At 38.4% G+C, this 13,258-nt stretch overlaps 1 protein-coding gene and 1 long non-coding RNA gene across 19 annotated transcripts in view; one reads left to right on the plus strand and one right to left on the minus strand.

Annotated features, from left to right (window-relative positions):
• Nucleotides 1–13,258, plus strand: part of LOC137032030 (nuclear factor 1 X-type-like) — a 126,412-nt gene that overhangs the window by 24,542 nt on the left and 88,612 nt on the right. The window lies entirely within an intron of this gene.
• LOC137032954 (uncharacterized) lies at nt 7,747–10,568 on the minus strand. Its single transcript, XR_010896769.1, has 3 exons — nt 9,911–10,568; nt 8,051–8,115; nt 7,747–7,899 (listed from the first exon to the last, which is right to left on the minus strand). It is a non-coding gene; the product is annotated as an uncharacterized lncRNA (long non-coding RNA).

A 13,258-nucleotide genomic window follows, 5' to 3' on the forward strand; every position in this document is an offset into this window, starting at 1 on the left:
TCATACTCACTCACACACTCACTTATATACTCACTCACACTCACTTATATACTCACTCACTCATATACTCACTCACATACTCACTTATATACTCACTCACACTCACTTATATACTCACACACTCAATCACTTACACACACACACACACACACACATACCCGTTTATCGGGATAGAGGGACATTTTTTGAAATTTTTAATAAATCAGACTGGGCATAGGGCTTTGGGGACACCAGGTTCCAGTGGTGCTAGAGCTACAAAAAACACATCAAAAATCATGAAAAAAATCAGTGAACCTATACACAACTTAAAATTAAAACATTTTCTTTGCACAACTGAGATATAAAAAAGGCTATTTTTCAGACTTTCTGGTGGTTTGTAAAGACTTTTCTGTAACACGGCCTATAAGGACAGTGTGGTGTACAAGGTCAGTGATGTCACCATACACATACACCAAGTATAACCTGCTTTGCAAGGACACCGGGTCTGTAAGGCCAGGTCACCACACACATACACCGAGTGTAACCTGCTTTGAAAGGACACATGGTCTGTAAGGTCTGTAAGGCCAGTTCTCCATACACACACACTGAGTATAACCTGCTTTGAAAGGACACACGGTGTGTAAGGCCAGGTCACCATACACACACACCAAGTATAACCTGCTTTGCAAGGACACAAGGTCTGTAATGTCTGTAAGGCCAGGTCACCACACACATACACAGAATGTAACCTGCTTTGAAAGGACACATGGATTATAAGACCAAAGTGACTGAGGCACACCATTATAATAATATGGAATATATTAAGAGGTCATTTTTGTTTTCTCTGTTGTGCATTACAATTTGGCACATAAGCTGTAAATAACTCATCACATCAGGACATACTTTTCAAATAATATACATAAGGAGGACAATCACTCCATTCTATACTTCTAACACCATGGCTCTTATCTGATGGGATCTACTAACAGGTGGGCCAAGCGCCATTAAAACAACTAGGAGCATAACACAAAAACAGTGCTTGCATCCACTGGGACGAACTCAACCCCATGTATGTATTATGGAGTTTTTCTTCAATACAATTTTTTTCTTCAAAATTAGTCACAAATTACACAAAGTGAGGGTATGTGTTAAAACCTATTTAAAAAGGATTCTCTCAGACAACCTAATCACATTATTTAAATTCTGTCAGGACCACTATCGTCAACGATTATTGATTGACTATTAGCATATAGTTTGTATTGGCGGTATAGTTCTGTTCTAGGCAAGAACTCCCTGTGCATCCATGCAGCCTAGCATGGATAAGAGCAGCAATAAACCCCCTAAGAGTAAACAGAACCGAACCAACAATGTATTGCAGATTTCATTAATGTTGGCATTAAATGTATAAATTCATTCAAGAATTTAGACTGATTCCAGGGGAATTAGAATAGCATATCCTGACTGGACAAGAGGAGGAGATGGGGATGGAGGAGGGTAAATGAGCTGATAACAGCTGATAATACTGAAGATGAGGATATGATATATATATATATATATGCAAGCTTGACTAACGATACCTGCTTGATTTATGCTTGCTCTTTTGTTGTTCTGTGGAGATTGCGAATAGGATCGCAACTTGCTTAGGTCTCACCAAGTATATTTAACCCAGTTGATTTCATTATGTTTGACTACAAAACTTAACTCATGCATTTAAGCTAAATTGTTGAAAATAATAATCTAGGTTTATCATCATTTACACACACAACACAACATTTGTTGAATCACTGAACTATATTTGATTTAGTCACCTCAAGAATCAATTCCTTAACAAAGGACAGCATTGTAAAAATTAATAAAGGAAAATAAAAGCGAATCCTGACATTAAAAGGCCCAGGCTAACCACATAAAAAAAAACTCTGCCTGTGAGCAAAATAAAGCTTAAGTTACCTAAACCATTTCTGAACACAGGACACCAACTTTTAAAACATGCCTACAAAGATAAAGGCTCGGGCTGTCCAAAATTTAGTGTTTAGCATTTGAACGCTTCTTAAAGGCCAAGCCTCTGTTGCGTACAAAATCTCTAATGTTTTGAATGGATCTTGTCTCCAAGATAGGTTGTTCCTTTTCCTTGCACTTCAGGCACTGCTCATTGGTGACAGTGACAGAGTTTTCAATAAAAGGCCTCATGTGTTTCATCACGGCTTGTATCTCCTCCTCAGACCATGGTCTCTTTACACACCGCCTCGATGAAACACGGAAACCTGAACAATTAAAAAAAGATTAGAAGATTAAAAAAGATAGATACAGAAAAAGAGATACAGTGAGATGTACTTGCAGGTAGGGATGTTGGTGTTCAAAATTGCCAAACAAGCTGGAACTTGTGTAGACAAAATGTGTGTGATAATAAATTGACTTTAGATTTGCTAAAAATCAAGTTTTATTAGCATGACATTTCATTACACAAAATACATCTAGCTTCTTTGTATGCTTTATATGTCTAACCAAACATAATGTAAGTGTTGACTGCACATTAGCAATTGTACCTAGAGATGGACATGGCACCACATTTAAATACCTTGAGTAACGGAGTCAGGGAGATGAGGTGAACTAGAGGATACACAGGCAGCGTTCCCCTGGTCATCTAAAAAATAAATAAATAAATAAATATTGCACAGTATAAATGTATAGGCTTAAAGAGCCTGTCTGTCTACCAATCAAACACCATGGGCATGGAGGGGATACATGTAAAACTGCAGACAGCCAATTCTATTATAATAACTATACTCATGGCAAAGCTGTTGAACAGGATGAAGTCAGGAGAGCGTGAATATGTGCAACAATACCTTGAGTGATAATTTTACTAGGAAATGATGTAGATTTTACACAGGCCAAGTCATCCCTGTTGTTTTAAAATGATCATGCAAACTACTGAACATATCAAAATAATAGCCACAAAGCATATGCGTCACAATTAGGGATGGAACGATTACCGGTTTCACGATAAACCACGGTAAAAGGTACTGAAGGTTAGTAGTATCGTTTAAAATGTAATTATCATTAAAACCGTGTTTGATTATCACGATTTTGAAAACTTGCAGTAAATCCTATTCAGCCAGCATTAGTCCGATGCAGATGCAACACGCAACATTGTTTTTTTAATGAGAAGAAATGGCAGAAGGCAGTGACAGCGTCAGGAGATTTCAGCCCTCTAAAAGGACCAAATCTGAGGTGTGGTCATATTTTGGCTTTTACAAAAGTCCTGAGGGAAACTTAATAGAGTATAATCACCCTGTCTGCAGAACATGCACGAAGAAAGTCGCTGCTATAGGGGCAAAACATTTCAAATCTGCAAACACAAGGCAAGTGGACTTTGACCTCAATACTAAAACTACATCTGGGAAATAGTAACGTGAATCTTCCACAAAGAAAAGCTTGCAGAAAGTGGCTTTGAGTCAAAGACGAACTAACAAGTTCAGACAAGACTAGGGTGACATTTAAAGGATAATAATGTGTATTCATTGTGCACTAATTACAGATTTTCTTTACCACATAAATAATTACTGGTACATATTGAATTGAGATTAATGTTTTAAATCTAACCTGCTTATAAATCCATTTTGTACAGTGTACAAAATTGTCCAGACAAGATGATCACAACAAGTTATAGTAATAATTATAGTAGTATTAATAGTAACGTCTGATATCATTTTCAATACAATCAAAAACAGAGACACAAGTGGGATTAATGAAACGAGAGAGCGTGTCCGTTGTGATACGTGGATGTGCGCTGTTATAATGCATTATTGCCAAGGAAGGAAATGCCACTGAATAGAATCTTGCTTAAAAACAAAAAAAGAAAAGTGCATAGAGCCAGGGCCGCGTTATCCTAATGGGCAACATGGGCTGCAGCCCAGGGCCCCGAACACTTGGGGGGCCCGCGAGACAATCCTCTTTTGCGTTTTAAAACGCATCGTTGTCACACCCGAATCAAGATTCACAGGCGCAGCGGACACGCACGCAGGAATACCGCAAGAATACAACCAGGACAGTGTGCGTAGCGTCTGGGTATGCACGTGCATATGGGCCTGGGTGGATTGGTGGCCCGCTATTACAGGCTTAACACCAAGGTATACTTCGGGCGTTCGCATCGCGTAATTTTCGTCATCAGGAGGGTTCGCAGGCGTCCGCGCTCCCCGTCCGCGTGCAGAACAATTTTTGTGATGGCACGGACCGTGTGTACTGTACAACAGCCCATGCGAAAGTGAATTGAGTGCTTGAAAACAAAAGTCCACTAGATAGTGCGCAGTGCACACGCCGAACGCATCTTTCCGCAGCCAAATACTTTTTGCACAAGCGTCTGTGCACGAGACAGAAGCCGTGTGCATGTTCATAAAAATGAAGCATAATAGAAATAATGTTGTCATTAACTTGCTAAAGCTTATCTATGTTGTTACTACTAAAATCATTAAGGAGCTGAATAAATGGACAAAGAAAGGGTCCATACAATGTCTTAATGATGATCTATTGCATTTGACAGTCATTTTTAAGGTGGGTTTCTGAAACGTATGCATGCGGTAATGTTAGTACAGAATTTTAAACGAGTCGTATTGGTTTTATGAAAAAAAACGGCCACATATGCACATTTTAAGATACTGCACAAGTGAATAAATGTAACTCGTACACTCGTTGGGGTGGATACATTTTTTTAACGAAATAAAATGCACATAACACGTGATGGAAACATTTAGAGAAGAAACTAATAGTACATTTATTAGGTATAAAACGTGCATTAAAAAAAAGTCTGACAGAATAATTAACTAGAATAATCTTCAGACACATCACATCTGAAATGATGATATGACCAGTCTGAAATTCCAAAGCCAGAGTCGAATCGGTCGAATTTAAACTTGGACTTGTTAAAAAGCCTTTTTTAAATTTAAATTTTATTTTTTACATTTTTAGATCAGCAAGGCAAAGTCTAATGATGCAGGAGCGCATATGAGCCTATTGTTGTTGTCAATCCATCCTAGAAATGTTTTTACCATTTTTGTCTGCATGTTTTAAATTGATATCTTATTCATATTAAAATCTTCATCCGCATAAGACGCGCGATTATGGATGTCGAGGGGGAGGGGGGCCTTTGCGTTCGTTAGCCCAGGGCCCCGCGAAGGCTTAACGCGGCACTGCATAGAGCTGCTTGATTTATTTGTTGTTGGTTGATTTTGAAATATAAAACTTGTTGAAATCTTTTCAGTGTGTGCCTCTGTTCTTTTTGAACATTTTCATCTCATTTTAACAAAACCATGATATTGATAATCGTGATATGAAGTTTTCATACCGTTCCATCCCTAGTCACATTGAAGAGAGATGATAAAAAGTTAAGCTTCTAACAAAGTTTCTTACTATCGTACTACTGGAAAATTCCTGACTAAAACATTTTAATATACTGTAATGAACCCACAGATCCCAGCTCATTGCATGAGATATGTTGGACAAACTTTGGGTCCATTATTGAGATTATACCTTCAGCTGCAGTCTCGGAGAGGTGAGGCGATCCTAAAGTCACAGAAGCCAACATTTCTTCATTGTCTAAAAACAAAACAACAACAACAACAAAAAACAATGCAATAAAAAGTTCATACATGTTTGAAATAACAGTAGGCTGTTATCTAAATGTATAAAAAAAGCCTATTTTAAAGATTTCACCAATACAATTGCAAAATCCACAACACAGAATACAACAATTTCAGTAGCCAATTTCAACAGTACCTTGCAATGTGGAAACATTAGGGAGTTGCTGTGATCCGGTATCAATATCGTCTGTGTCATCTATTAAATGACATTGCAAAAATGTTATCACATTTGTTATTACACCAACCATATACACATACACCAAGTAGATTTAACAACATGTAAATGATGCATACCACCAATTTCATCCAGAGATTTTCCCTGAATATCCTTCACACTTCCCTTCTCCATAGCCATAAGCAGCTTTGAGATCTTAGCCAGCTGAATTGTTGATTGGGGCAGTCGATAGTACTCCCTATGCACCCTAATGTCATGGCCGAGAAAATCGGCTAGCTGGTCCAGTTCATTATCTTTCAAGTTCATGACTTGGCTTATTGTGGCGATCTGTTTGCGAAGGTTAGTTGATCTGAGGTTTTGAGGATCTTCGGCTCCACAAGCATCTGCAAATTGACCAAACTGCCCTCTGTAGTGACCATCACTACAAGGAATAGCGAAGAGGTAATTGTTGTTTTCAGTTACTCCACACTCTTTCCTCTTACTAATGAGGAGTGACAGGTTAGCAGTCATATCAGGAGTCAGGATCACAGCAACCTTTCGTCCTTTTTTCCCCTTCAGTTCCACTCTGGCGAATTGTTTGCAAAGTCTCTTCTCAACTTCTGTAAGCCCAGTGCTTATGTCATCGTTTAGTTGGGACATGTCACGATCTTCAAAATTTTTTACAGTCATCCGTGCCACTTCACCTTCCCTCCTCCTATTAAACAAAATGACTTGGCAGAGGGTCACCTTTGCTAGTGCTGCATAAGTGCCTGCTGTTGGGTTATCGGCTAGTTTCTCCTTAGTCAATTCCACTTGCTGACCAAGATATAACTGTAGCTTCTGAACGTCTTTGGCCAGTGGAAGCCTGGTGCTCTTGTTGTATTTTGCCTCACTCAGGTTTGATAAGGCAGAATGGGAAACTAATTCAGACCACTTTGTTTCATGAAGTGTATGAAACCTCCTGATGGAATCGATCACCTCTTGGTCCTCTTCCATGAGAGCACGACACATGATGAGGTCACTTATCTTTCTGAGAGAATGCCCAATTTTCAGGGCCAAACTTGGGGCTTTGAACGTGTTGTTTTCATTATCAAAACCCGAAACTCTCTTGACAGCACTAGTAAGAATAAAGAAGTTGCCTGGTTTTATTGCCTCTTCCATGTTATGGATTCTTGTTGTGTGGCGCAAAGTCACAAGTAATCTCCCAAGTTCCCTTACTTTCTGTCTTATATACTCATGCTTAGATCTGTCACTCCCATGCTTATTAAAGAGGGACTGGGCAAACTGCATGAGATAATGGTCATTTCTTATTGCAGTGGACACGTCATCCTTGTGCATTTTGCCCAGCACTGACAAAAGTTCACTTGAAATTGGCTGGGACATTGTGGATTGAGCAGATGCTATACCAAAGACTCTGTCTCTCAACTCAGGTCCCTCTTCAACATTATTCTCTGGTCTTAGAGCACATCTTTTCATATGTCGAGAAAGTTCTTTTCTGGATAACATACCCTTACAGTACAAGCAGTAATCATACGTCTCAGGGATGCTGCTCTGTTTGGAACTCCTTTTCACTTTAAGACAGCCTGATCCTGTGGTTTTAACAACTGAGTTGTGCTTGAAGTTGCCAAGGTTTCGGAATTTCTCAAGAAGAACCTTTCTGTCCTTTGATGATTTGGGGAACTGGAGTGCCTGAGCAATTTCAGCATTTTCATTTACATGCCTCTCGAGATGACGTGCAAATTTTGTTTGAGGTTTTCCACATACAAAACAATAATTGACTTGGCTTTTAAGGAATTTTGCTGATTTGGTTGGGGATTTACTTTGGCCAAGAATATCCACAGTACCCTTTTCGTTACTCGCAACTTTTGTTTTCTGCTGGTATGACTCTGAGCTTTCTGGTTCTGGGTCACTTTGGAGATCACCAGTAGTTTCTAGATCCATCAGGATATTCTTACTGTTGTCATGTATATCTATGGTCTGTTCTTGTTCAGCAACAGTAATGCCTAAATCAGGCATATTAGTGGTATGGGACTTTTTGGGTGGTGTAGGCAACTCAATACTCAACTCTGTCCCTGAGCTTTCTGGATCTGATACAGACTCTGGGATGTACTCGTCATCAGATGAGACATCATCCTGTAAAGTACATCAAATTAATTAATTACATTAATTAAATACAGCATACTTTAAATAACAGAAATACACATGGGAAGGATGGATGTCAAAAACAAACTGCTAAGAGCCATCATATTGATATTAAGCATATAATACTTCAATGTACACTTACATCTGATATATCCCAGTCTTCTGAGGATTTCTGGAGGCAGATTTTATGCCACACACCACAGCATTCTTCAGACAAAATTAAGCAAACCACAGTGTTAGGCAACAATTGATCAGTTTCCCATGCTGACCAATTACATACTAATCTTCTTATTAAATGCAAACAGCTTCACACTTATGAAATATACAAAAACAAGAAATGCAACGGTTCAGTACAAATGCACAGTTTGAGTGATGGCTAACATTTTCCATTTAGACAAATGTACATAGCATTCAACCAATGAGGTAAAATTCACTGGAGTGGCAGAGCATTTACATTACTCATTCAAAGTCAAAGTTAAAAAAGTATGTAGTGATCCCACACATTAAATTCACTAACGCCAATAAACATAAGCATAAAGTTAACTGAAAACAAAAGCATAGTGAGTTTAGAATGAAAAGCAGATTTTTTTTAAAAAATGACTGCTGTAAATTGATGGGATTTCCAGATACAAACAGATTTAAAATTACAAATATGATATGGCATCATCCTAACAATCAAGAGGTTTGAGATTCTGATTATAAAACATTGTTATTGTAAAAACAGACATTTTTTTTTATTTATTTTTTTATGTGTAATAGGCAAGGTGTGAGGACATATAGGCTATGTTTCAGAATGCATCCTTGACCCAAAGACTTCTGGCAGAATGATCTAATGTGGAATAGAAATGTTGAAATGTTTGTCCTACATAAATTAAATTATCATCACAATTAGCCAAACTAAATTCGAAGTCAACTCGAAAAGCCTACTCAATCTATTATCAACTCGTCTAAAGATAGGCCCAGTGACTTACTGGAAGGCATAAAGTTAGAGGAAAAAAAAAAAAAAAACACTTGAGAATGCTTATTGGACAGATACTTTAAGAACATAGACATTCTAAGAAATTTCCAAGTTTGATGCAATGTTTGCTCGAAGGGTTTAACATCATCTTCGAAGTTTGTGAGCATCTGCGCAATTACAGAGTGACTTCAGCAATGACCTGAGCGCACCACGGACTTGAGGGTATTTTGTATTTGTTGATTCTCACTTAGACATAATGAAACGTTTGTACATTATGCTTTTCAGCCAAGCTAATCTTTAGAAATGCTGACGAAGCAGCACAAACATTGCCCTATGTTCCAGTAGCGGTTCAAACCAAGAATATGATAACGTCACAAATGAGTTTGTTGAATTGTTGTACAGACGAATTTTAAACAGTGGTGTTTCGCTCATTGTGCAATTGGGTTAACACTGCAAATGAATAAAGTCCATGAAAGACTCTTTTAACCAAGCTGCAGCGAACAGAACGAAAGAGTGAAACATTTGCAATTTAAGGTTGTAGCCTAACTTAGGGCTAAGTCTAATCAACAAAGAGCAATAGGACAATATAGATAGTCTAAAAATATAAATGCTAATAGCAAATGAATTAAGGACTTGTTCAACATCCAAAGGCGAATGTCTCCAGGGATAGGGAAACCCTGCGTGATAGATTTGTGATGCGGCTTCTCCAACTCACTGACCCCCCCAAAATAAAAATGATCACTTCACATCAATGGCCTTTTTTGATTCCAAAAATGCTTAGCAATTTTGCAAAAAGACGATTAGTTTGCAGTATGCTCTCTGTTCTCTGCCATAGGCCTCAGCTTGCAAACTCACTTCTGTGGTATGTCATAGTATCTGCCACTACAGTGTTTTCCACCGCAATGGTTTGAACTGAAAACATTCAAGCAACATGTTTTTATGCTTTATAGGTGTGAGCCTGGAACTGACCCATGGCATGAAATTAAACTACTTATGGTATACTGAGAAATGCATTAATTAAAATAAGATGAATAACACACTTACGTTTGCATCTTACACCGTGCCATCTGATAGATGTCAAAGGTGAATGGCATATCCAGCATTTGTCAATTCTCACCGATTCAAAAACCAGCTTATGGATTGTACACTGTAGAAAAAAACAAACAAAACAAAAAAACATTTAAAACATGAAATAAAAAACACATTTACATACACAAATTATATCATGAATTAAAAAAAACAACAAAAAAAACAACATTTGGCTATTTTATTTTCACACAACCATTTCTACAAATCCTTCAGAAGAGATGAAAAGGGGGAAAAGTTACTAGAGAGATATAATAGCAAAGCATATCTATTCAATTCCTGTGACTTATGTTAAGCTTGGCTAACTGTTGGCTAACTGTTGGGGCATCACTCATCACACACAAGAGAGAGATATGCTTCTACTTGGAACTCTTATGATGATGGCAAAGCAGACAATTCCTCTAAATAATGAAGAAAACCTTCATCTGGCATTTAAAAAACAACACATCTAGTTTCTGAACCTGTGTCCAAAGCCAAATTTAGATTTACCCTGCTTAACTTCGATTATCTGTAACAGGGATCTCTAACAAACAAAGGCTTTGCTTAACACTAAAAGTTACATTCCAGGCCCAGGGTAAATCAACCTATAGCCCTGTTGTTTGAAGACAGCGAGTGCTGTAGGTAGAAGAATGAGACAATTTTCTACAATACAGACCACTAGTGAAACAGCGGGTAACTAGCTGATAGGGGAAAGGAATTATTCTCTTCTTCCTAGCCACAGCACTACATAACCTCTAACTGCAAGGAAATAGGTTGATTACCCTAGTCTATTTAAGTAAATAAAAGTAAAAACAATTCTAAGAAACTAAAGTAATTTTGTGAAGAAAAAAAAAGTAAAGATCTGTGCACGTGTGTGAGTGACACAGACAGACTCAAGGTATGCAAGGACACTGTCCCTCGGACCTGTAATGACACCCATGCTCAAACCCTGAGTCTTCCACTGTTGAAGTCCCAGTGTGTGGCACACTCAGAAAAACACCAGTGTTGGGGGGACACCGTGGTTAGAAAAGACCATCCATACTGAATAGAGCACATTTCCACCACAGCTGCAAGACGTTTACTAAAACACTGGAAATTGTGTTCCATGGAACATCACAGTACTTCTAACATTGGTCAATTTCAAAACTAAGGTAAATTCAAACTCACCTCACAAGCAGAGTCGTTTGGTGTGTCTCCAGATGATTGACACGCTGATCTCAATTCGGTCTCTGTACAAGGGAACACAGGGAGATTCATTGCTTGGATTTCCTCAAGTCATATAACCACATATAGGCATAACATACTCAACTCACATCCCTGACAGACAAAAATTCTACTCAAAATATCCATCAAGACACAAAATAATCATCTATAAATGGCCTGATATTGCCACGTTTTTCATGCTGCAAACCCTCAGGGATGCCATGCATTGCCAGAAGTTTACTCAAAACTTTAACTGACCACTGGTAAGGTCTGTTGAGAACACAGGGGGTGACACCTCCTGCTGCTGGACACCAACTTCTTCTGCGAAAGAGGGGATTGGAGAAGTGCCACATTGACCTCTGACACAATGCACCTAAAAAAAAAAAAAGAACAGCAATATACAAAGATGAACAGGCATCAGCTGATATAGTGTTCATTTCACCTAAGACGGACACCCTCATTCATACATGCCATGATAAACAGCTGAATTCAAACTAACCTCATGCTCAGGGCTGTCTGGTGCGGGACTGGATGACTGACACTCTGCTCTCGACTCAGTGTCTGTTGAAGAGAACACAGGGCATGAAGGCACAATGCTTTGCAAGACCCCAGTATTTACCAGGCATTGCTTATTCAAGCAGGGACTCACCTCTGAATAAGTCTGTAGAGGAAACATTGGGTTCCACGTCATGGGCGTGGTCACCAAGCTCTGCAACGGAGTGTTGGCCAGAGGGGATGCTTGCACTATTTTGCTGTTTATAAAAAGTTGAACAGATACAGTAAACATCATGCATCTGTGGTGGAAATGTGCTCTATTCAGTATGGATGGTCTTTTCTAACCACGGTGTCCCCCCAACACTGGTGTTTTTCTGAGTGTGCCACACACTGGGACTTCAACAGTGGAAGACTCAGGGTTTGAGCATGGGTGTCATTACAGGTCCGAGGGACAGTGTCCTTGCATACCTTGAGTCTGTCTGTGTCACTCACACACGTGCACAGATGTTCAATTTGTACTTTTTTACCTGTACTTTAAACTAAATTAATTTTCTTACAATTGTTTTTACATTTCTTGCTTTACTTAAATAGATAGTCCAGGGTTAATAAACCCTTCCCTTGCTGTTAGGGGTGGCAGTGCTGTGGCTAGGAAGAAGAATAATAATAATTGGTACAGCATTGGCTGAAGTTGTAGGCTAAAGCTATCTGAATGGGACAGGGAAACGACACTAAAATGGAGTTTCCCCTCCCCTATCAGATTGTGTTACCTGCTGTTTTGCTTTTAGTCTGTGTTGGAAAAAATGTTCTTGTTCTTCCCATTGACAGCATTCGGTAACCTCAAAACAACAGGTCTATAGGTTGATTTACCCTGACATTTAGCTTTTAGTGTTACGTGAAGCCTTTGATCGGTAGAGATTCCCGTTGGCATTTTCATTTTTATAGCAATGGTGTGCTTCAAACATCATGTAGTTCCTCCGGACCTGTAGAGAAGTTTTGTTCCAGTAAAATGACAGCAGGGGTAGAAAGGAATGATTTTTTTTTTTTCTCCACATTGGAATTTGAATTAGCTCAATGCAAAAGTTAAGTCAGTCTTTATCATCAATTCAAAAAGGAGCTATGTGAATTATTATTTTGACAGCATTAGAAAATTAAATTTGCAGTGGTTTATGGTATAAGCTCCTTTACTTGGACAATAGCATATCTATACAGTTTTTTACTGTTTACCTTTTTTATTATTTTAATGAAATGTTTTCTGGTCATTATTTACCCCATAGTTAGAATAGTATGTTTTTGTGTGTGTGTGTTGGTATTTAAATAATTTAAATTTTTCTTTTGTCATCCTACATAGTTGCAAAAAATTTAGAACATGGTGGCTTTAAACTCTTAGTACAACTTTACAATAAACATATAGGTAATATCCAAGTTCTCTTCTGCAAACCGATAGGTGAAGGAAACTCCATTTTAGTGTCGTTTCCCTGTCCCATTCAGATAGCTTTAGCCTACAACTTCGGCCAATGCTGTAACAATTATTATTATTCTTCCTAGCCACAGCACTGCCACCCCTAACAGCAAGGGAAGGGTTTATTAACCCTGGACTATCTATTTAAGTAAAACAAGAAATGTAAAAAC

The sequence above is a fragment of the Chanodichthys erythropterus genome, chromosome 12, assembly GCF_024489055.1.
Source record: "Chanodichthys erythropterus isolate Z2021 chromosome 12, ASM2448905v1, whole genome shotgun sequence".
Lineage (NCBI taxonomy): Eukaryota > Metazoa > Chordata > Actinopteri > Cypriniformes > Xenocyprididae > Chanodichthys > Chanodichthys erythropterus.